Source organism: Sarcophilus harrisii, chromosome 2 (assembly GCF_902635505.1).
Source record: "Sarcophilus harrisii chromosome 2, mSarHar1.11, whole genome shotgun sequence".
NCBI lineage: Eukaryota > Metazoa > Chordata > Mammalia > Dasyuromorphia > Dasyuridae > Sarcophilus > Sarcophilus harrisii.
Genome location: NC_045427.1, coordinates 151,412,134 through 151,433,848, shown reverse-complemented (window position 1 = coordinate 151,433,848; position 21,715 = coordinate 151,412,134). Strand labels below are relative to the sequence as shown.

General features: G+C 33.8%; 1 protein-coding gene and 1 long non-coding RNA gene across 3 annotated transcripts in view; one reads left to right on the top strand and one right to left on the bottom strand.

Annotated features, from left to right (window-relative positions):
- The window catches only part of SLC24A3 (solute carrier family 24 member 3), a 721,614-nt gene that overhangs the window by 240,037 nt on the left and 459,862 nt on the right, over positions 1 to 21,715 (top strand). The gene's annotated exons all lie outside the window — the stretch shown is intronic.
- On the bottom strand, positions 7,070 to 11,646 carry LOC116421455. The gene is made up of 3 exons (XR_004231819.1): positions 11,561 to 11,646; positions 7,517 to 7,552; positions 7,070 to 7,161 (listed from the first exon to the last, which is right to left on the bottom strand). It is a non-coding gene; the product is annotated as an uncharacterized LOC116421455 (long non-coding RNA).

The window sequence follows — 21,715 nt, the reverse complement described above, 5'->3', positions numbered from 1 at the left end:
TGATTCCCAGTGGATGAGTTTAGGTATGTTATTCCAGAGTATAAAAATGCAAATCCAACTTTCATCAGAACTTCAGACCTATCAAGGGGCTTGAGAAACACCACAGACCAATTCATGCTTGAGCAAGAATTTCTGCCACCTTCTGTCCATATGGTTTTCCAGTTTTTGTCTCAAGATCTCTAGTAAGGGTAAGTCTATTGCTTCCGAAGGAAGCTCATGACATGAACAAAAATATCACAAGCTCCCTGAAATGGAATTAACTTTATTTGATGATAAGCACAAAAAAGATGATAAACAATATTTGACATATAACATATGAACCCAGCCAACACTTCCACTGTAGGAAGGGTGAGATGGAGTTGGCTTAGGGAGACCAGCTTGAACCTACTCCTGGTTTTAAAATTGAGTCTTTTAAAAGACAATTTCTTATTACTATTATCATCATCATTATCAATCTCATTCTGACCTTTTTCAGTTGGGTATAGATGGAAATTATCCTGGCACAAATTATTCTCCAGCTGTGATTTCTTTGTATTTAGTTTTCCTTTATTATATGAAAGATAAAATATCAATAATTATTTATATATATTAATAAACTATGTATGTATACATGCATATTATTGTTGTTGTTATCATTACTGCCTATTTGTCTTTCAGAGGAGAATACAATTAAAGTCAGTTTGGATAAATACAGTTGCTTGGTTGACATGAAAAAAAATTTTAATAGAATGCTATTAACCTTCCATTTTCTTGAGCATTTTCTTGAAATTTCCTTTATTGCCATGACTTTGGAAGCTGCATTATAGAATCACTCTTTGCTGGAGCAACATATACTTTCTATCATTCTCCCTGCCTAGTATATGGCAGCCATTGGAAAGGCAACTTCACAGGAGACATATGATATCATTGATCCTGTCAGACTTAAATTCTTCTAAAATCTAGTGATTGTCTAGATTCTCATGTGAAGGAGGGTAAAAGGACTAATCACTGTTGAGGGTTTCATGGAGGATCAAAGGGCAAAGTTTTATGTAAGCTGCAGTCTCTCAGTCTAAATGTTTTTGAGCCACACTGAGAGTGAATGTATCCATCCTTCAAAGTGTTAGTGACGTGTTCTGACAAAGTGAGTGCGTCTTATGAACAGAGAAGCCGAGGTCTATAAATGGAGATGTGCCTGGAAACCAAAGGGTAATAATTTTGTAGAAAAATATACTTGTACCGTCAAGTTTGATTACCAACTCTATCTGTCAAGACAAGGGTCTCACACTCCTTGGATAATGTCTCTCAGTTAGCATGAAATGTTCTCAGACACCAGCATTTCACTCACAGTTTCCTCATGAATCTTCATTCTGAATGACAAGTGTGAGTGTCAAATGTGTACAAACCTTTCCCTGAGAAAAAAAATAATACAAACATTTGGGTCTGTGTCTCAATCAATTGTTAGGTTTCTATTTGTCCTTTGGTAAATACTCCAAGGCATTCCCTTTTCCCTCTATGCCAGTAGAAGTCACGTCCCTGTGAATGCAAAGGAAAAAGAAACTCTTTCATCCTCTTACCTAATTTTTGTTTTTAAACAAACATGAGCTTGGACTGGTGCTCCAGGAGAAGAACCACTGACTCCTAATTGCAAATGGCAGGCAGAAGCTAAACATTTTTTTCCCTTACATATATCTAAATGAAATTATTAGAATCTAGGTTCTGAAGTAGAAAGGTTTGAAATGAAGAGAAAGATGTGGGGTTAAGGAAGAGAGGGGCAAGGCTTAATAGTTATCTTCAAGCAAAGAGCTTTCACATGGAAAAAAAAGATAAATTTAATCTGAGAAAGAAAATCTCAAGTAAGTAAAGTATGAGTTTCATAGATACAAATTTAGGTACTAGTATAAGGAAAAACCTCCTAATAGTAAGGTAGCCTATAATGGAATGAATTGCTTTGGGAGGTTGAGTTCCTTTTCCCTGGAGCTCCTTAAGCAAATACACATTTGTCAAATATGTTATATAAAGGATTTTTTTCCAGGTATGAGTTAGACCCCATAGCCTCAAATGTCCTTTACAATTTGAGATTCTGTGATTTTGTGACAATATCCACCAGTCTCTTGGTGTAAGATGGGTTTTGTTTGAGGTAGACAGTGCAATAAATGTTCCCAGGAGCTATTTGCTTGTGCAAATGACATATGGCAAATCATATAATTTACCATTTAGTGCCTAGAAAGAGGAAATTGACAATATCTTTAGCAGCCTATGAGATTTAGCCTACCTAACATAAAAGATTATTTACTTACCTCTTAAGGGAGAGTTTATTTGTTCTAGTTGCTTATCATAGTTATATTTAAAAAGAAAAACAGATCAGATAGTAGTATAATAATTTCCTATATTATATGAGTCCTTTAAAATTAAAACATCAGATTAGGGGAAAAAAACATAAATAAAACACCGCCAATCTTGAATTTAAAAAGGCTACCCCCTTGAATTGTTCTAATGACTGGGTTGCAATGGAAACACAATCAGCATCACCATACTTAGCACTAGCTAGGCTAGACCAAATGACTTCTTTGACCTTTCTGAAGGTATGAACTTTTTAGCTTGATGGAGTATAATGTTTTTTGACACTTATTCCAAAGGATCATATGGTGTGTAAAAACCTTGCAGTTGTGTCAAGTGATGCTTATTAGCAGTGGAAAACCCTGCCCCCTGGGAAAGTACTAGACAACTCCCTTTCAATTTTGCCCTTAATCTCCCACTCAGACCGTCATCCTGCTCTTCTAATTCAGATGTGGGAACCAAATATTGCCTGAATATACAAGTGTGGGGCATTTGTTAGTACTACATAAATGGTCTTGAATTAGAATGGAATTTGTCCCCTAAGGGTAGTTGCATGAAAATAACCATTATCATTAGCAGAAAATATTAGGTATCTCATACATGTGTTGGTGGGTTAAGGAATGCAGAATGTATATTTTAATCGTACTGAAAGGAATGATGCTTTCAGGATCATTTTAACCTCATTTGAAAATTCATCTCATTTACTGTCATGTTTCATACACTCTTAATGTATAAACCTTCAACTATTAAGTCCTCTGCGATTTTCACTCATAAATAAAGCATCTTCAAGTTACATTGCTTTGCCAGTGTCTGAATGATTTGTTTTTAATCATAGCCAGTTGGGCTATTGCCAAATGTATGAAATGATTTTGGGGGAGAAGAGATATCTTGAAACCTGGCCCTCAACTAGAGATAAAGTACTATCTGGGAATCCGAGGAATTGGAAAGAAAGTGCAGTATTATTCCAGAGAGCCGAGCCATATTTTTAATAAGCCAAAAAATGTGTCAGAAACATACTTTTAAAAATATTGTACAATGTTCAATTTCAAATTATATTTTATTTTTATTTTAGGAAAAATTCCTTGAATTTTGCCCCTTTGGTTTATAGTCAATCCAATATATGGATTGACAAGTTTTACCTTGATAATATTAAATCTTTTGTGTTTAATTCTAGCAATTTTGGGGGGGGGGAGAGAGGAAAAAGTTATATGATAATTTTGTTAAATTTTTTAAAGGAACAGCTAGTTGACATAATAGATTTGCAGTTTCATGTGCAATATTTTTTTATTCTACTAGTAATAGAAATGCTTGTTTTATTTCTTAAGTTCAGAATAAAATAAATATTTTAAATAAATATTTTTAAATGTAAATAATTACTGGGAGATGTTGTGTGGTTAAAAAAAAAGTATGAATTAACCAGAGAATTATTGTTGGATGAAATTTTAAAATTTATGATGCTTAGAGGTGATCAGAACCAGGAGAACATTGTGTACAATAACAGCAAGATCATCTGATAATCAATTGTGATAGACTTAGTTCTTGTCAGCAATATAGTGATTTGGTATGGAAAATATCATCTGCATCCAGAGAGAGAACTATGGAGACTGAATGCCGATTGAATCATAACATTTTTACTGTTTTTGTTTGTTTACTTTTTCTTTCTCATGATTTTTTCCCCTTTTTCCTGATTTTTTTCTTTTATGACATGACTAATATGGAAATATGCTTAAAATTATTATACATGTGTAACTTATGTCAGATTGTTTGCTCTCTAGAGATAGGGGAGATAAGGAAGGAAGGAAGAAAAAAGTTGGAATGCCAAATCTTACAAAAATGAATGTTGAAAACTATCTTTACATATAATTGGAAAAATAAAATACTTGAGGAAAAAAAGAAATTGTTGAAGTTTAGCTTCTAGTGAAAGGTCATTAGATCATTTGAGTAATTTAAAAAAATTTTTTTTACAACTAAGAAGCTTTTATTTCCTCTCTATCCTATCTCCTTAAATGAAAAGGAAATTCTTTTTTTAAAAGAAATATGAATAATCAAACAAAACAAACTCACATTGTCACATTCAAAAATGTAGATCTGATTCTGATTATTTAGTTCATCATCTTCTTTCAGGAGGTGAGGAGCCTTCTTCATCTTCAGTTGTCTATCATCAAGGTAGATCTCTGCATCGATCAGAGTTCTTTAAGTCTTTCAAAAGTTTTTGTCTTTATATGTTGTTATAAACTTCTTCTGATTTGGCTCATTGATCTTCATAACAATTCATACAAGTCTTCTGTAATTTCTCTGAAATCATACCATCTATCATTTATTATAGCTTAATAGTATTCCATTACATTCACACCCTGTAGTAATTTGTTCAGCCATTCTGCAATTGATGGGTACCACCTAGTTTCTGATCCTTCACCTCTACAAAAAGAGCTGCTCTAAATATGTTTGTACTTTTAAGCTTTTTTCCTCTTTCTTTGAACACTTTGGAATATAGGCCTAATATTTTCTTTGCTGGGTCACATAAGACTATATACACAGTTTACCAACTCTGCAGCATAGTTCCAAAATGCTTTTCAGAATGGTTGTATCAATTGACAGCCTTACTACCAACAGTAAATTAAATAATAAATTAAAGTGCCTCTAAAGTGTAATTTCCTTTCTTCCAATTTTGTCACTCTGATGGATGTAAAATAGATATAACTTCTAAAAGCTAAAAAAAACAAAAAAAGTAGACTTTTCTTCTTCCCCTCCTAACAGTAGAATATCAGTTTTATGGGGAGAATTGGATTTTGTTTTTGTATTACCAGGAACTTGTACAACATAATCAGTATTAAACATTTATAAATATAATTGTTGATCTGAGATATAATTCTATCTTGGCTCTGTCTTCATCAATGGGGCAAAATTCCACATTTTAAACAACAGAGAAATATTTTGCAAGGTTTTTGTTATACTAGTTTTAATGAAGAAGAAAAATACATACACATTCAGAAAATGCAACGTTAAAGTAATTATACATATGAATATAATATATGCACATACATATATACACATATCTACCCATATATAAATACATGCAACTCATGCATATATATGTGTATAAATATATACATGTATATTTTTATATAATTACAATATACACATACATACATAACACATGCATATAAATGTCACTAGTCCAGCTTGGTCATCTCAAATAGAGATTCACCAATGTTGGTTCTCTGGACCAAGCTCTTTTGTCCATTCCTAGATTTATTCTGAGCAAATAAGGAAGTCTATCAGGTTTATGTACTCTGCCATCACTTTATCTAACTAGATATCTAATCTCACTTCCTTCGTCAAGGGACAAATGAAGAATACCATCAGGCATGACTACTTGAATCCCAGGGTTTATTTAGTTATCATTTCAAAACCCCTGACCATTTTTTTAGTACATGATAGAGACCTAGAAAATTTCCTAAGGACCAGAATTCTTACTTAATTTAAAAAAAAGCTAAAAATTGCAATTGGAAATTATAGACTCATCAACTTAATATTGATAGTAGGCAGAGTACTAAAATAAATAATCAAACCTAATTCTTGTTGGTCCTGATGTGCAGGACCGAGAAGAATAAACAAACAGTAAATAGTCTTCTTGAGCTCCAGTAGTAAACTACAATAAACTAAGCCATTACATAGGGTCTGACCTCCTGATGGTGAGGGCAGAAGACAGCCTGAACAAAGTCACAGCATGTGAGATGGAAAACTGAGTTCTGAGAATAGCAAGTGAGCCAGTTTGGTTGGTATCAGAGCAGGATTTTAGTGGAGTTGAAAACTAATCATAAAGATTAGTCCAGCTGTGCCTCTGAGATGATTTATTAATTTAATCTAAGAAATAGACTGCAGAGTGAAGGAACTGCTGAATATTACACTATGGGTCGGTGTCTGAGATCTAAAAGTACTTTCCTATAAGGATGAAGAAAAAAATTGTCTTGTATCACCTTGGCTTGAAGAAATTATAGTGTCTTGGGCTAAGAGAAAACTTAGATAGAAATAAGTCCATGGATTTCATTTTGTAAATTAGAAAATTGAGATCTTAAGAGCTTAAAAATGCTTTTCCCTGAGATTTCACTTTTGTCACACTTCAAGCTAGAACCTATATCTCTTGGCTTCCAGTCCAGTATGCCTATCACAATTCCACATTGCCTTCCCCTCATCATTCTAATTTTCAAAGATGCTTTCATTGAGGACAATTTATTGACTCTTCCCTAAAAGGCACCTTAGAGATTGTTGTCGGTGATGTAGTAATTCAGGGTTCTATGGACCAATGATATGACTCACTGTGCCATTTATTATGGTCTCAGGATTCTGTAGTTGTGAGAATAAAGATAGAACAATTCCTTATCTGTGAAATATTAACCAAAAATGAAAAACAGATCAAAATTAGGGGTCCTGTGTTATAATTTTAAAAGCTGTAGGTGTGATGATCAGGCAACAGATACTTTATTTTCTTTAAAAAAGTGATTTAGAATTTTAAGGAGATGTCTTTATTTAACTCAATTCTTTTTTTCTTCTACAGTCCACCCACTCATACTTTTATTACTTTTAGTTGTTGAATATTCATAGATTCAATATGTTTATGGAACCTACTAAGTGGGTATTTGTTGAATTGAAATAAAGTGAAATAATGCCCTTTTGGTCTCCCTCTGCTCCGTGTTTGAACTTTTCTTCTTCTGCGGTGGTGGCAGTGGTGGTGGGGGCAGCAGCTGGAGGTTGAGTCTTAGCGGGCTCCTTTGTGAAGCCATCACTCTTGGGTGGACCCCCTCTTGGCATCTTCTCTTCTTTGCAAACTTTGCTGCTTAAGTCCTGCACAGAGCCAAAAGGAGAGAAGGCTTGAACTTTGTAGTTCGTACCCCATGGGAAACAATTAACTTTGTTCTGTTTCAAGTCATAATTTTCACCCAAACCCTGGCCAGCCATCTCACAAATTTTTGCCACTAGACAAAAGGAAAAGTAAACCAGGGAATATAGATGACTGTTCAAATCAATTAGCACTGATGGAAAACTGACTCAAGGCCAATGATCTAACTTAGTAGATCAGTCATATCAGCTAATAAGTTCAATATAGTTCAATTTTACATCCAAATATTAAGCATCTACTATGTGCAAGAGGATAGAGAAGCAAAAATATAGCAGTCTTTGAGGAGCAAAAAGAACTTACTTTTATCGTAGTCAACCCAAATATTTAACGAGTGTCCTGAAAATCAAAGTGACAAGACATTTTTTAAAAAGTCAAGAGAACCTTATTGGAGGAGTTTACTGGTTGCTGATACTATATTTCTGCAATAGATTTTTCTCCATTCCCTTTATAAGTATATGTGATTTTTAGGAAAATTGATCCATTTTTAGTTAGGTGCTATTTCATGGGTACTACACACAAGTTTGGTCTCTTAGTAAAATATCCAAAAGCATAATTGAAAAAAGAGGATAATTTTGGTTTGGCCACAATGGTGAAAATACAATTTCAACTGTACAGGAATGATTGTGCTTTAAAATTGGTATTTTTCAATATTTTCATTGAAAACCATCCCAGGCATAAATACAATAATTCCTAGTAGCAGATTTGGCTTTAATGCTATTTCCAACAGGTTTATTTTATTTTTTTTTTTTAGAAAAATACAGAACTCTGGAGAAGTATGTGAAAAAATTTTTTTATTTTACTTCCACCACAGAAGATGATTGAAAAGTGTGACTGCCAAATCTAATGAGGCTTTACATACTGGACAGTATCATGGAAGGTATTTTATCGTGGGGAAAACTTTGTGTTAAATAATAAAAAGGGCTTAAAACATGAATTTGGAAATATATTCATGCTTTGATCAGTGAACCATTTATTTTGCTGCATAAGTTGGAAATCATCAGTCAGAGACAGTAAACAAAGTTTTGAAAAGGCCCATCTGAAAATAATCTGATTTTTAACTACCTTATGGAACCTGCTAGAGTCAAATGACTATTTTTTCTATTTCTTTGTTTGCTTTGAAAATATTTTAAAAATTCATTTTTGTTGTGCTTATAGCTCTTCGAGTACAGAGGATACAGAGCTAAAACATTCAGTAGTTTAGTTCATTGTCTAAAATAAATTTTTTAAGAAAATACAAATACCCATAGAATGGAACATCATTCTTTTTCTAAATTTTTTAAATTTTTAATTTTGTTGAATTCTGGAGAAAACTTGGTCTCCTTTGAAAATCCAAATCAGCATTCTCAGTTCTTCTCTGGAAGAATAATTGTAGAACTAGAAACCTAATGAAAGATAGATTTAGATTTCTATATATTCAGAGCTTAAACCATTTCTTTCTTACAACTTGAATGTGCAAGCTCCTACATACACAAATGAGTAGAAAGGTAATTTTAAGGTTGTTTCCCAAAGAATCTGTATTGTAAAACTCTTCCCAGATTTTCAGTGATTCCTAAGATTTTACTACTGGTGATTTTAGCAACTGGCTGTACAAATCATACACACCCATATATACATATACATATATATATATATATATATATATATGTACACACATATACAACCAAAAATGTGTATATACATACATATATTATATATGTATGTATGTGACTAAAAATATGTGATGTATATATATATATATATATATATCACTATACTCTTTCAAGTTTAAGCTACATTATTAACATTTTTTCCATCACTTTCTTAAGGCTAGACCAGAAGTAACTAAAATAGAAATGTAAATCCCCTAATCTGTACACAAGGATCCTTACAGATTGCATATTGATTTTGATAATAACTTTTTAGAACAACTAGGTAGTAAAATGTATAAAACACTGAGCTGAGTTCAAATTCAGCTTCAGATACTGTGTGAACCTGGGCAAGTCACTTAACCCTACTCCTCATATATAAAATGAACTGGAGAAGGAAATGGCAAATACTCCAATATCTTTGCAAAGAAACCCTAAATGGGATCACTAAGAGTCAGACAGACTGAAATGACTGGACAAAAACCACATTTTAATATTATCTCTTCTATCATTGTTTTTTGCTAAATATTTCTCCATTACATTTTCATCTGGTTCCAGCCCAATAAGTCCCACATTTGACACCTCTAATCTAGACAATCAACAAAATAATGTCAAGCTCTAATTTGAAGCATTTGTCAATTTCTGAGGTGTAAATGCTCCAAATCAAAATTTCACAATTGGCTCTCTTGAACCATTTCAAACTGGCTTCAGCTTGCTTCTGTTAGCATCACAATAGGATTTCTAACCGTGCAGCAAAATACATGGTTCACTGATCAAAGGTATGAATATATGTTTGATACACTCTTCATTATTTAACACAAAGCTTTCCCTAAAATAAAATACTTCCCACCATACTGTTCAATACGTTAAGCCGTGTTAGACTTGGCATTTGCTAGTTTTGAGATAGAATTGTGAACACATGAATTAGGAAGAACTGAGTCCCAACAGTTGCCAGCTTATATGACCATGGATAAGAAGGACTAAGTATTTATAAAACACATATCATATGCTGGGTACTGTGCTAAATGCTTTTAACAAACATTATCTCATTTTATTCATAATACTCCTGGCACCTCCTTGTCAGGATTGCAGTGGGCACAAAATAGTGTGTTCAAAAGGCTTTGCAAATTATAAAGCAAATTAAAAAAAGGCTTCTACATCATTGCCAAGTGTGTGTGTCTGTATTTGTGTGCACATGCACGTTTGTTTGTGATATTTCTTTATGTAATTTGTGAATTGTGGGAACTAAGCATAGCTTGAAAAAAGACATAAAACTTATATGATGAAGAAAGTTTTGTGTCAGGATGTGTCTGTAGGAAGCGAGCTGTGCCTTACATTAGTGCCCTCAGGGAAGGTAGTAGGTCTAAAAAGCCCAGGGCCAGCTTTAAATAAAAAGTCAGCAGTGTAGGCTTGCAAGGAGTGCACCTTCCACTTCAGTGCTCAGTAAGTCTGGAGGAAAGAAATCATCTTTTACTTGGTCAATAGTGAAGGTCGAATGAGCTGACTGTGGGTGAAAAGTTTGAAATCAGTCTGAACAGCATACAGTGCTATCCTATAGACCTTATAAGTGTCAAGTATTTAATATTATTTGGTGCTCCCATGGAGTTGCCCCAGTTTCTGTCTTGCTCATATTGGGCCCTGGTGATGCAAACTATCTTAGAAAAGCTTAAAAACTGAGAAAGGCCACCTGGTAAAATACAATCACCTTTTGCTTTTGGAACAGGGAAGAATGCTTTTCAGACGTTAGAAAACAAGTTCAGGAAAATTTCAATGGGGTAGAAGGTTGGCTGGGGGGGGGGAAGGAAGCCAAATGAATCACAATTGGGCTTTTTTGGTTGTCTTGTTACTAAGCTGATTAATCTCAGACATGGAGAATACTAACTTCCAAACAATAAATAATAATAAAAAGTAATCATTGTAATGTGCCATTGTTTTTTTGGCCTTCTGTTCTATGCTTTTCTTTCCTCTTGCTGTCTCAGCCAATGAACATCCCATTTTATCAAAGGAAGAAAATACTTTTTGGTATTATTCAGTTGGATTTGCATGGATTTCAGCAAATGGTACATGAAAGAAGAGTTTACTTAATGTGAATATTTGTAGTTCAAGAGAATTGGTTATACTAGAAACTAGGCATTCCTAGCAGTGGATCAATCTTTGCTTTATGATATAGGGATTAAGTAAAAGTCATTACTCTGCATTTCTTCTTTAAGTCCTTATACTTTTAAGCCTTGTTGAGTACCATGTGCCTTAATACTCTACCAGGCACTATGGCGAATAGAAAAAAAATTGCCAATTTAGGTGGATTTTACTGAAATATTGAGAGAAGAAAATTGACAAAGACAATGCCCTTATGACTCAAATTGAAAGGGATTCTAGTCAAATAGAGTAAATTAACTAATGTGTTAGGTAAATGGGGATGACAAAGTAGAGCTGATTTATTAAACTGGGAGTGTAGTTATATCAGTTTATGAAATAAATTTGGTTCAACTTCCACATCAAAAATCAAGTGGTTAAATAAGAAAATTAGACAGCAGACTCTGCTTGTACCTAGAGGACTCAGAATAATTCATTTGAAAAAAAAAACAACAAATTTAAACTTGGGTTCAGGAAATAAAACAAAACTTGATAATGTTTGGAATTATCTGAAAGGGGAGGGACTGCTATAGGAAGCAGCGGGCTCCTTACTGGAGATCACCAAACAGTGGCTAAAAGAACTTACCTGTCAGGTATACTGCGATAAGGATCCTTTTGTTAAGTATGTAAGTTGGACAATCTGTGAGGTCACATCAAGTTTTGAGAGTAAATCTAAAACATGAGAAAATTCTAAAATTGGAAAATTGGAAAAAGGAGGTTGCTAGCAAATATTTGACAATATTTAGCTGTAGTTAAATGTGTGCAGGACATACCATTTATGTTTCACCTGTATTATTAACATTTTGTTCATCAGTCTTGTAAATCTAGACAATCAACTGTAATGCCGGAGAAACTGGGGCAGGAGAGAGATTAGAGAGTTTTTAATATTTTATTAATTGGAGAGCATAATTGACTGGACGGGACTCTCATCTCAAAGTATCCAGTGATGAATGGGTGAATCCCAAATCCTTATATATCTTTTGTACAAACAAAGAAGGGGAAGGAAGCAGGAAACTTCTTCACAGACCCATTTGGTTCTGTCAGGATGGGGGAGGAGGCTATAAATTCTTATTAAAGGCCAGTCAGGATGTCTGAATAAACAGAAGTAAAGATTTCAATGAGGTATCCAGGATAGTCTTATCTTTTGGAATATTTTAGACTCTAAAATTTAGAGGGATAGTGTCACAAATTCCTGAGAGCAGAAGGAGTCAGGAAGTCTGATCTCCTCCTTATCTTGAGTCTTACATTGATAATTTATAACCTTAGAGCAAATGGTCCTCAGTCTTAATGGACCAGAGGGGGATTTTATAACTAAGGGGATTGAGGCAGAACAGTTAAGGAAACTGAGACAGAACAATTCAGGGAAACTCAGTCAGGACAATAAGGGAAACTAGTGCAGGGAAACTGAGGTAGAACAGTTCAAAGAGACTGTGGCATAACACAACAAAATAAATCAAGTTCTAATTTTTTGCCAATTTCCAAGGTACAAATCATCACACTGAAAATTTTAAGATCAACTCCTTGAAAAAAATGAGATCCAGTTTGAATTATCTCTAGGATACTCCTGACTGGAAGATCATTTATTTCAACATTCTCATTTTAATCTGAGAAAACCAAAGCCTAGAAAGCCAGAGTAGTTTGCTCAAGACAATTTTTGGTGGTAGGACGTAAGGTTTGGTTTAGAACTTGGTTTGCTAACCAGACTAGGAAGACAAGTGTTTTTCCTTCTATGTCAACATTTCCTAAATTGTGTTTGATGGATCTCTATTGTACATCATTCCTAAATATTTGTAAAAGCTCTATGGGAAAACATTTATACTAGCATATTTTCCCTTTAAAATATTTAGTAGTCTAGTTGTGTGATGCTGGGCAAGTCACTTAACCCCAATTGCCTCAGAAAAAATAAAATAAAATAAATATTTACTAGGATATTTTATGGATGTTATACACATGCACACACATGTAAACAGAAATTACTCACTCTGAAAATTGACTTAATTGTCTTATGCTCCAAAAAGTTCTAGTCTCCTCCTTCTTAGGATGTTCTATAACCTCCAACTTCCTATATCTAAATTTATTGATATTTTCAGTGTATTTCATAAGAGCAAAGCTTAACATTTTAGAAGGGATCTTAAAGATCATCTAATTCAAGTTCCTCATTTTAGAGAAGAGGAAACTAAAGCTCTGAGAAATTACATGAAAGGAGCAGAGCTGATATTGAAATGAAATCTAGTTTTCTTTCCACCATCATAGATTGCCTTCTCTATGAGTTCTATGACTATATTAGTTTGAGAAATCATGCATTATTATATCCTCTCCTACCTCTGTGTAGCATTATTGGGGAACATTAAATATTATCCATAAAATATTTTCCAAGAATTCTCAGCAAAACTGAAGATATGACTTTTGGACTTGACATATAGAAAGGTTCTTTCTAGAATATTAAATGAAATAAAAGAGAATGTACTGAACATGATCCTGAGCCGTGAGCAGGAAGTGGCATAGGATGGATTTGTGGGTGAGCCACTAAGTAATAGTGATCACAACACAATTCAACCCAACATTCTGGTGGCAGGAGGAAAACCAAAGACATTCATCACATAGTTATTCAATTATAGAAAAGAGAGCTATGATAAAACATGGGCATTTGTTAAGAAAATCACTGCAAAGAACAGTTTGAAAAGCAAATAATCTTCAAGAAGGCTGGAGAATATTTATAATACTTTTGGGGGGAACTCAGGATGGAAATACAGTAGGGATTAAAAACAAACAACAAACAAAAATAAGATAATCAAAGAATAAACAAATTAAAAAACACCAAAAAAACACCAACAAACCTTTACCTGGATGACAGAATTTAGAATATTACAAAAATTAAAACATCACTAAAAGAAAAATGAACTTATTACATATACCACTATGAAAAAATGTGTACATATGTATATGTATATATTAAATATAACATATGGATTATCAGAAACATTTTGTAAAGGAAACATGCTTACATAAAGTTCTGGCCATCATCCCTTCTGAGAGAATAATAATTCAGTAGTAATCATAACTAATATTTATATAATATCTACTACATGGCAGGCACTATGCTAATGCTTTACAAATATTATCTCATTTTGATGTCATAGTAACCCTGAGAGGTAGTGTTGCTAATATCCAAATTTTACAGATGAGGAATATAAGATAGAGATAAGTTACTTGCCCAAGGTCATACAGTTGATAAAATTTGAATTCTAATCTTTTTGTTTCCAGGCCCAATGCTCCACATGCTGTGCTGAGAAGATAAGATAGAGAATGAGCATGAAGGGGATCTTTTTATTTCTATTAAGAAATTATATGTGCATTCTGTTAGCAATAATTGACTTCTTTCTTCTTATATGAAGGGGTAGGAAACTACAGTGATCAAATACTGTTATTTTTTGTAAGTAATCCTGTGAACAGTACATAGCACTGCTGGCAAATAGGCTGTATACCAGAGACCTATGATGCTTTCTTTAAAAAGGTCTCTTTCCATGAATATCTCTCAATTCCCAATTGTCATCACTTCTGAAATTCCTTCCCCTTGCCCTAACAACCCCAAATATTTTAGGAGTTTGAAATAGTCAGGAACCAACAAACCAACAATGATTCAAGTGAAAGAAGGGCCTCTTTTTTAACTTAAAAATTAAGTAATTAAAAATAACTTAAAAATGAAATGGCATGCATTATTAGAGTATTAGGATATTGGCTAATATGGAAGACCAAGTAAAATAAACTAGTAGATATTATTTTAACTCATATGAGCCAAGAATGACTTTTTTTGGAGGGGAAGGAATTAAGATCTGTGAATTCAGCAGTATAGGAAGCTCCTAATGAGGAGTTTCTTCTACCATTGCATATTGGACTTTAGTACTATAGTATATAATTATAAAGTTTTTGTAGGGGACTAAGAGATTAAGTAATTTCTTCAGGATCATATATCAATTATGTATCAAAGGAATGATTTTTACTCATATCTTCTCAACCCTGTACACAATTTTCAAATCTTTGTTCCATGCTGACTTTCAGAATCTATGAATTAAGTGAATGTGCATTACCTTGTTCATCAACCATGAGATATTCTTTGAGGCTTAAAAGCAATAACTTTAGGCCAAATGAAAGAATATATTCCCTTGTCCTACTGGCATCTAATATGAAAATGGTTATTTTTGAAAGGTAATAAAAATATTTCAAACATAGAAATATAGTTTGGGAAAAAAGTTGAAATAATTTAATGGGAAATGTATCCATAATTGATCACTGAAGGAAGCTGGGAAGTTTGGAATACAATGGGCTCTTGACTTTGTTACCAGAGGAAATATCCCACAAAATCTTCCTTGATTTTTCTATTGGAGAGTAAAAGAGTGCTTGGCAGAATGGACCAGTATGGAAGTTCATATGTTTTTTTGTTTTCATGATGCTGTCCTCAATGTGTGCCATGGTTTTTGATTTAATTAGCCTGCTTCACACCCTACTACAAATTGATTGCATAATTCTCCCATAGAGAATATATATATATATATATATATATATATATATATAGTTTCTCAATATATATGAAGGAAATTATTTTTAAAATAATGTACATATGTTTCTCAATATAGAAGAAATTAATTCTTCCTAACAGAATATACATATAATTTCTTAATAGATAGGGAGGAAATTAATTTGGTCTTAGAGGGTCATTGTGGGGTAATTGGTCCTTTCCTGTGCATGAATTCCCTACACACCACAAAGTGGTCTCATGAGTCAATGGGAATCCATCCCGGGGGATTGTAATTAGAAATTGCTTTCCTACCAAGCACCTAAATTATCTTTTTCCCCCTCTGCCAAATTCTTTTTTTTTTTTTTTGATGGAGAATGTGGTTTTAGTTAGAAAAACGAGTCCATAAAATGACACCACATTGAATTTCTGTACCATGTTCCTTCTGAACCCCACGGATGTCATGTTAGCTGACTAGACAAAAAAAGAAAAAAATCACCAATATTCAGGAAATGGCAATATGCTTTTGTATTTTCCCTTGGGCTCTGTTTAGCAAACTGTGAACTTCCTGCTGATTCTGGTGGCTTTCAAGTGTACCTAGCAGCAAAGACTTTGATTTTTCAGGTAGCTACAACTTCTGGCAGATGGGAACATCTTGTTTTGACTAGTTAATGAAGCAAGCTTGATGTGGAAGTCAGCAAAGGAGAATAAAAGAAGAACAATAGGATGTCACTTTTAGAACACTTCATCTTCTCTTCTTAGAGCTCTGGCCACCTTTCAGCTGGGTTGAATAATGTGGGCTATACTTAAAATAAGTGAAAACTCATATGTTCCAGTTTACCAGTCTCCTCATATATTCAAGCTTTCATAAATCTTTAACAGACTCATCACTCCAGCTCAGTGAAAAAGAGGTTTCATTTTGTTAGATGCTTCCAAAACACTATTTTATTTTTACATATTAAACAGCATACCCTCTGTTCATATTAGAAACTCTCAGTGCCTGAGAACCTTAAGTCCCCACAGGGAGCCTTCCCTAAATCCTCTTAATTCCAGTGCTTTCTCTCATTTAATTATTTTCCATTTATCCTGTATATATCTTGCTTTTTATATTTTTTATTTGCATGTTGTCTCTGCCCATTATACAATAACCTCCTTGAGAACAGGGACTATTTTTGCCACTTTTTCTACCCTCAGCAGTTGGCACAGTACCTGGCACATAGTAGGCACTTAATAAATGTTTATTGAATAAAGAAATGAAAAAAATTTCCTTTTTTTTCTCTTAAAAATTGTCCGTATTTCCTAATAGGCATAGACATGTACCCAGCTATCTCTTTTTCTGAAACTCTTTGGGGAAACTTCCCTTGGATGTTAAACCTTATTATTAGAAGGTATAGTATTTGGTCCAAATTCCCAACCCCAGTAACTTAGGAGTTCAGAGTATTTTGGCCTGAGAATTTTGCCTTGTGCTATTTATATTCAAATTCATCCAATGTGTCTTTCCTTTAGACCTAATGAAATTAAGGTCTAATGAAATTATACAAGCAGAGGGAGGAACCCAGACAAAGAGAAGAGAGACAAGTTGGGGTGCAAGAATGAGCCACAAGTTCATGGAAAAATCCTTCCAATAGGACAGGAATGAGGATATGGTAAAGGCAATTTGGACTATGTGATTTCCTTCATGGATGAAATGTCAAATTAAAGAAAAAAACAAGATGAATAAAAATATACACATAAAACCTCTGCAGCTAACATAGCCTGACAGACATATTTTGAGCTAACTCATAGCGTAGAGTGTAGGCTAGTTACTTTAGATATTGCAAGGGGATGGGAAGGGAAGGCATCTTTTGCTTACAGTCCAGAATCCCATAATGCTTCCTTCCCCACGTGTAAAATAATAGTTTGCAAACCATTATATGATTGGCTCACAACCATTAAACTCCCAGTGACCTGCCAGTTGATAATATTTTGCATGTTGCCTTCTCTCAACATATCTCTGCTGAGCCTATTATATTGTTTATAGAATAAATACAAAAGATAAACAGTCAGAATTGGAAACAACAGCCAGGACTGGATGAAAAGAAAGAAAAATTTGGCACTTGCTATCAGTAAATGCCATCTTTGGTCTGGGAACTGCACATAGATCCTGACATGATAGACCTCCCCTGCTGCACTCTCTCCAATACTTCTAATTTCTGTGGACAAAAATTAATGCTTAGCCATTACTTTTCTGCCATATCCCCCAAATAAGTAAGGAGCAACTAAAGGCAGTTGTTTGTATTAGAATGAATCTGTGGTCTCAAGATTAAAAGCAATATTAGACCTAAAGAAAACTGAGTCTTTGCTACTTAGGATCTTTGAACACAAAAGTAAACTAAGTAAGACAATGCAGTCAGACTGCTGAAACCATACTTCTTCAGTATTCATAGTCATTAATACAATAGATACTAGGGAATGAAATAAAGAACATAGTGGTTGAGAAAACTTTTTAAATTCATGTTCAATACTGTGGTATACACTTTTCATTTGAGTTTCTAGCACAATATCTCTGAAAGATGGGAAAGAAAAGAGTGTGCTGTGTAAGGCAACATAATGTAATGGAGATAGAGCTAGAGCTAGCTAAGAAGATCTGAGTTCAAGATTTACTTCTGACACAAAATGACTTGGTTTGCATCAAGATTCTATGATACTATCCTCTCTTGGTTGTCTTTCTACCCATCTGACAATTTCTTTTCAGACTCCTTAATCCATTTTGTACCTGCTAATAGTGGGTATGCTCCAAGTCTCCGGGTTAGACCTTCTCCTCCTAAAGAATTGTATAATTATCTCTTTACTTCCCATGAATTTCATTATTATCTCTATGCAGATGACTCTCAGATCTATTTCTCCAGTTCTAAGTTCTCTTCTGAAGCCTGGTCTTGCATCACCAACTGCCTATTGAACTTTTCTATCTGGATGTCCCATAGACATATTAAATCCAACATATCCACACCAGAATTCTTATATTTTCTCATATAAAATTATTGCTCATCTGCTTTGTGAGAGGGAAGGTCCAGCACTTTCTCTTCTGTGTCACTTAAGTGATTATAGCCAAACTGGATTCTTTGACTTCTGATCTATGCTGTTTGTCTCCTGAAACTCTATGAAACTGTTCCTCTTCATCTCTGTTTCTTAGAACCTCTAGTTTCAATCAAAACATCAGTACCTCTCAGAATACTTTCACATTTCAGGAGAAATTGCTCTATGTTTGCAAAGACACCAAGGTAGTGCAGTAGATAGAGCACTGGGCCTGACATCAAAAAGACATCAAATACAGCCTGAGACATTTCCCAATTGTGTGACCCTCATAAATCATTTAATTTCTGTTTCACTTTCCTTAAATATAAAATGGAGATCATAACAACACCTATTTCCCAGGGCTAATGTGAGGGTCAAATGAAGTAATAGTGGTAAAAGCTCTCCTGGATCATAGTATTTTATGAATACTACTTTCCTTGTTTCTCTTCTTTGCTTGTGAACCCATTGCTTCTATTCCTGTTCTCTATTTAAAATGCTTTAATGGAAGATTCTGAGATGATGGTGGAAGAGGTTGGTAAATTTCAAGTTCTCCAGATTTTCCCCAGAAATAGAACAAATTTGTACCTCAGGGCAAACAGAGATTGGGGAAAAACTCAGGAAGACTTGGGGAAGAACACAGGTCCTTCAGGTACAACACAAAAAGATCTGAAGAAAGACCCCAGGACTAGGGATTAACCCACATAAAGTGCATATAACTCAGGACTAGCTCTAGAAACATCAAATGGGGAGCCCTGGAGCAAGCAGGGTTTGGTTGCAGCCTTAGCTGAAACCACAGAAACTTTCAACTTCTGGATTACCTTGTGGAGTTAAAGTCTGTGTCCAGGAAGACTGAGGGAACTTTGGCTAATTAGGAATGTCAGGCCCAGCTGTGTTGCAGGAATGGCCCTGGATGAGAAGGAATCAGCAGACCCATGAGTGCAGAAGCAATGAGGCAAGAATGCTACTAGTTGTAGGTACTTGCTAGAGGATGGAGCTCTTGGTTTGGGGTTCCAGGTCAGAGGAGAGAGCTCAAATGAAGCTAGAGGTACTATCCCCCTACTCCACCATTAGAGGTGCTACACTAATACCTCTTATTTTAAAAAGAATGAATTGGCAAAGAAAAAAGAATCCTATCATATAAATTTACTATGGGAATAAAAAAGACAGGGATTCATCTTCAGAGGAGGAAATTGAAATTTAAAAAGTAGTGAAATGGCTCCCTGCCCAGAGATAATTTATAGAACTCAAAAAAGAAATTAAAAATCAAATGAGAGACATTAAGGAAAAACTAAAAAATAAATAAAAACCATTCAAGAAAAACAAGATTATAGGGAAAAGTTAACCAAGTAGAAAAGGAGATATAGAATATCAAAGATGAAATCTTTAAAAATTAGAATTGGACAAGAGAAGGCCATTGAAACTATGAGAGACTAAGAAATAACAAAAGAAATTATAAAGAATGAAAAAAAAGAATAGAATGTGAAACATTTTATAAGAAAAATGACAGATCTGGAGAACAGATCAAGAAGAGAAAATATTAAAATAATTGGACTAAAGTTGTGATAAATAAAAGAATCTTGGCACAATAATGCAAGAAATCACTCAAGAAAATTGTCTAGGAATGATAGAACAGAATCATATTTAAGCAGAAATAGAAAAATCCACCAGTCAAAAACTTCATTTCAGTGAGATCCTTTGTGGAAAATACATAGGAATATTATTGCCAAATTTCTAAACCCCCAAATCAAAGAGAAAATTTTGTAAAAAACAAGAAAAAAAACCAATTCAAATACACTGCAACTACAATTAGAATTGTATAGGACTTAGCAGCAGCCACAATAAAAAGACCACAGATCCTGGAATCCTATTGACTGACAATCAAAAGAACTAGGCCTGCATCCAAAAAAATCATATCCAGCAAAATTATCTATAATATTGAATAAGAAAAAATCAACATTTAACAAACTTACAAATTTTCAGGACTTTCTATCAACATTCCAAACTTAATAGAAAGTTTAACATATATGAGCCAATATCAAGGAACTCATCATGGACAAATTGTTTACAGTTTTTTTTTTTTAACATAGGAAATGTATACCATATGTTTAAGATTGACATCAACAATAGGGAGCTCAAAAAAGAAAGATAAGGGCAAAGTTAAATTAAAAATAGTAAACATCTTATGTAAATGAGGTGCAGAGGAGAAATAGACACAGAGGCATTAGAGGAGAGAGGAGGGCTTATAGTTCTGAAAACCTATTCACATCGGGAAAAGGTTAAATAGCTAACAGTATCTATATATCATGAAGGATATAGCATCCTCCAAAATCTCAAAAAAAAAAAAAAAAAAAAAAAAAGAAAGGGGAGAGGAATGGATGAACTGGGAAACAAAGGGTTAAGGAAGAAAACAAGGGAAGGATCCTTAAGTGGAGGGAGTTTAAGTAATAGCAAAGCAATTTGAGCAGAATTAAAGCAAGGAATTAGCAGGGATAGGAAAGATATGTGTGTGTAGATGTGAAGTGGAATATGTGTGTGTATGTATGTGTGTATATATCTACACATGTATACATAAATATATCCTTTAACTGTAGCTTGCTTATGGGTGGTAGGAGGGAAATGAAAGGGAAAAAAAGAATAAAAATTTTAAAAGTTGCACAGCAGAGAACAAAAGAACAATTTACAAGGAAGTAAAGAGGGACACACTTCTGAATGTAATTTCTTCTACTAATATATACATACACACACACACACAGATATATATATATATATATACTTTTTTGAACTGGTAATTTGTTATTATGTATTTTGAATCTACCCTGATGTTCCACTGGGCACATGATAGATAATGTTTTCTTTAATTTTGTTTTGTATTCGTTTTCTGTTTTTTTCTTATTCTATTTCTTTAAACAAAATAATTTTTAAAAAATTAAAAAATAAAATGCACTAACAAAACAATTATATCAAACATAACTCACAAAATGTGGTATTTTTCAGGGAGACACTTTTAGGTCATTACAATTCTCATTAAACACTGAAATTATGGTTTTTAATAAATACAAACAAGTGTTTGTTTACAAATTAAAGAGTCAGTATGTCCAAAGGGTTATGAAACTGTGAATACCCTTTGATCTAGCAGTGTCTCTTTTGGATCTGTATCCCAAAGAAATAATGGAA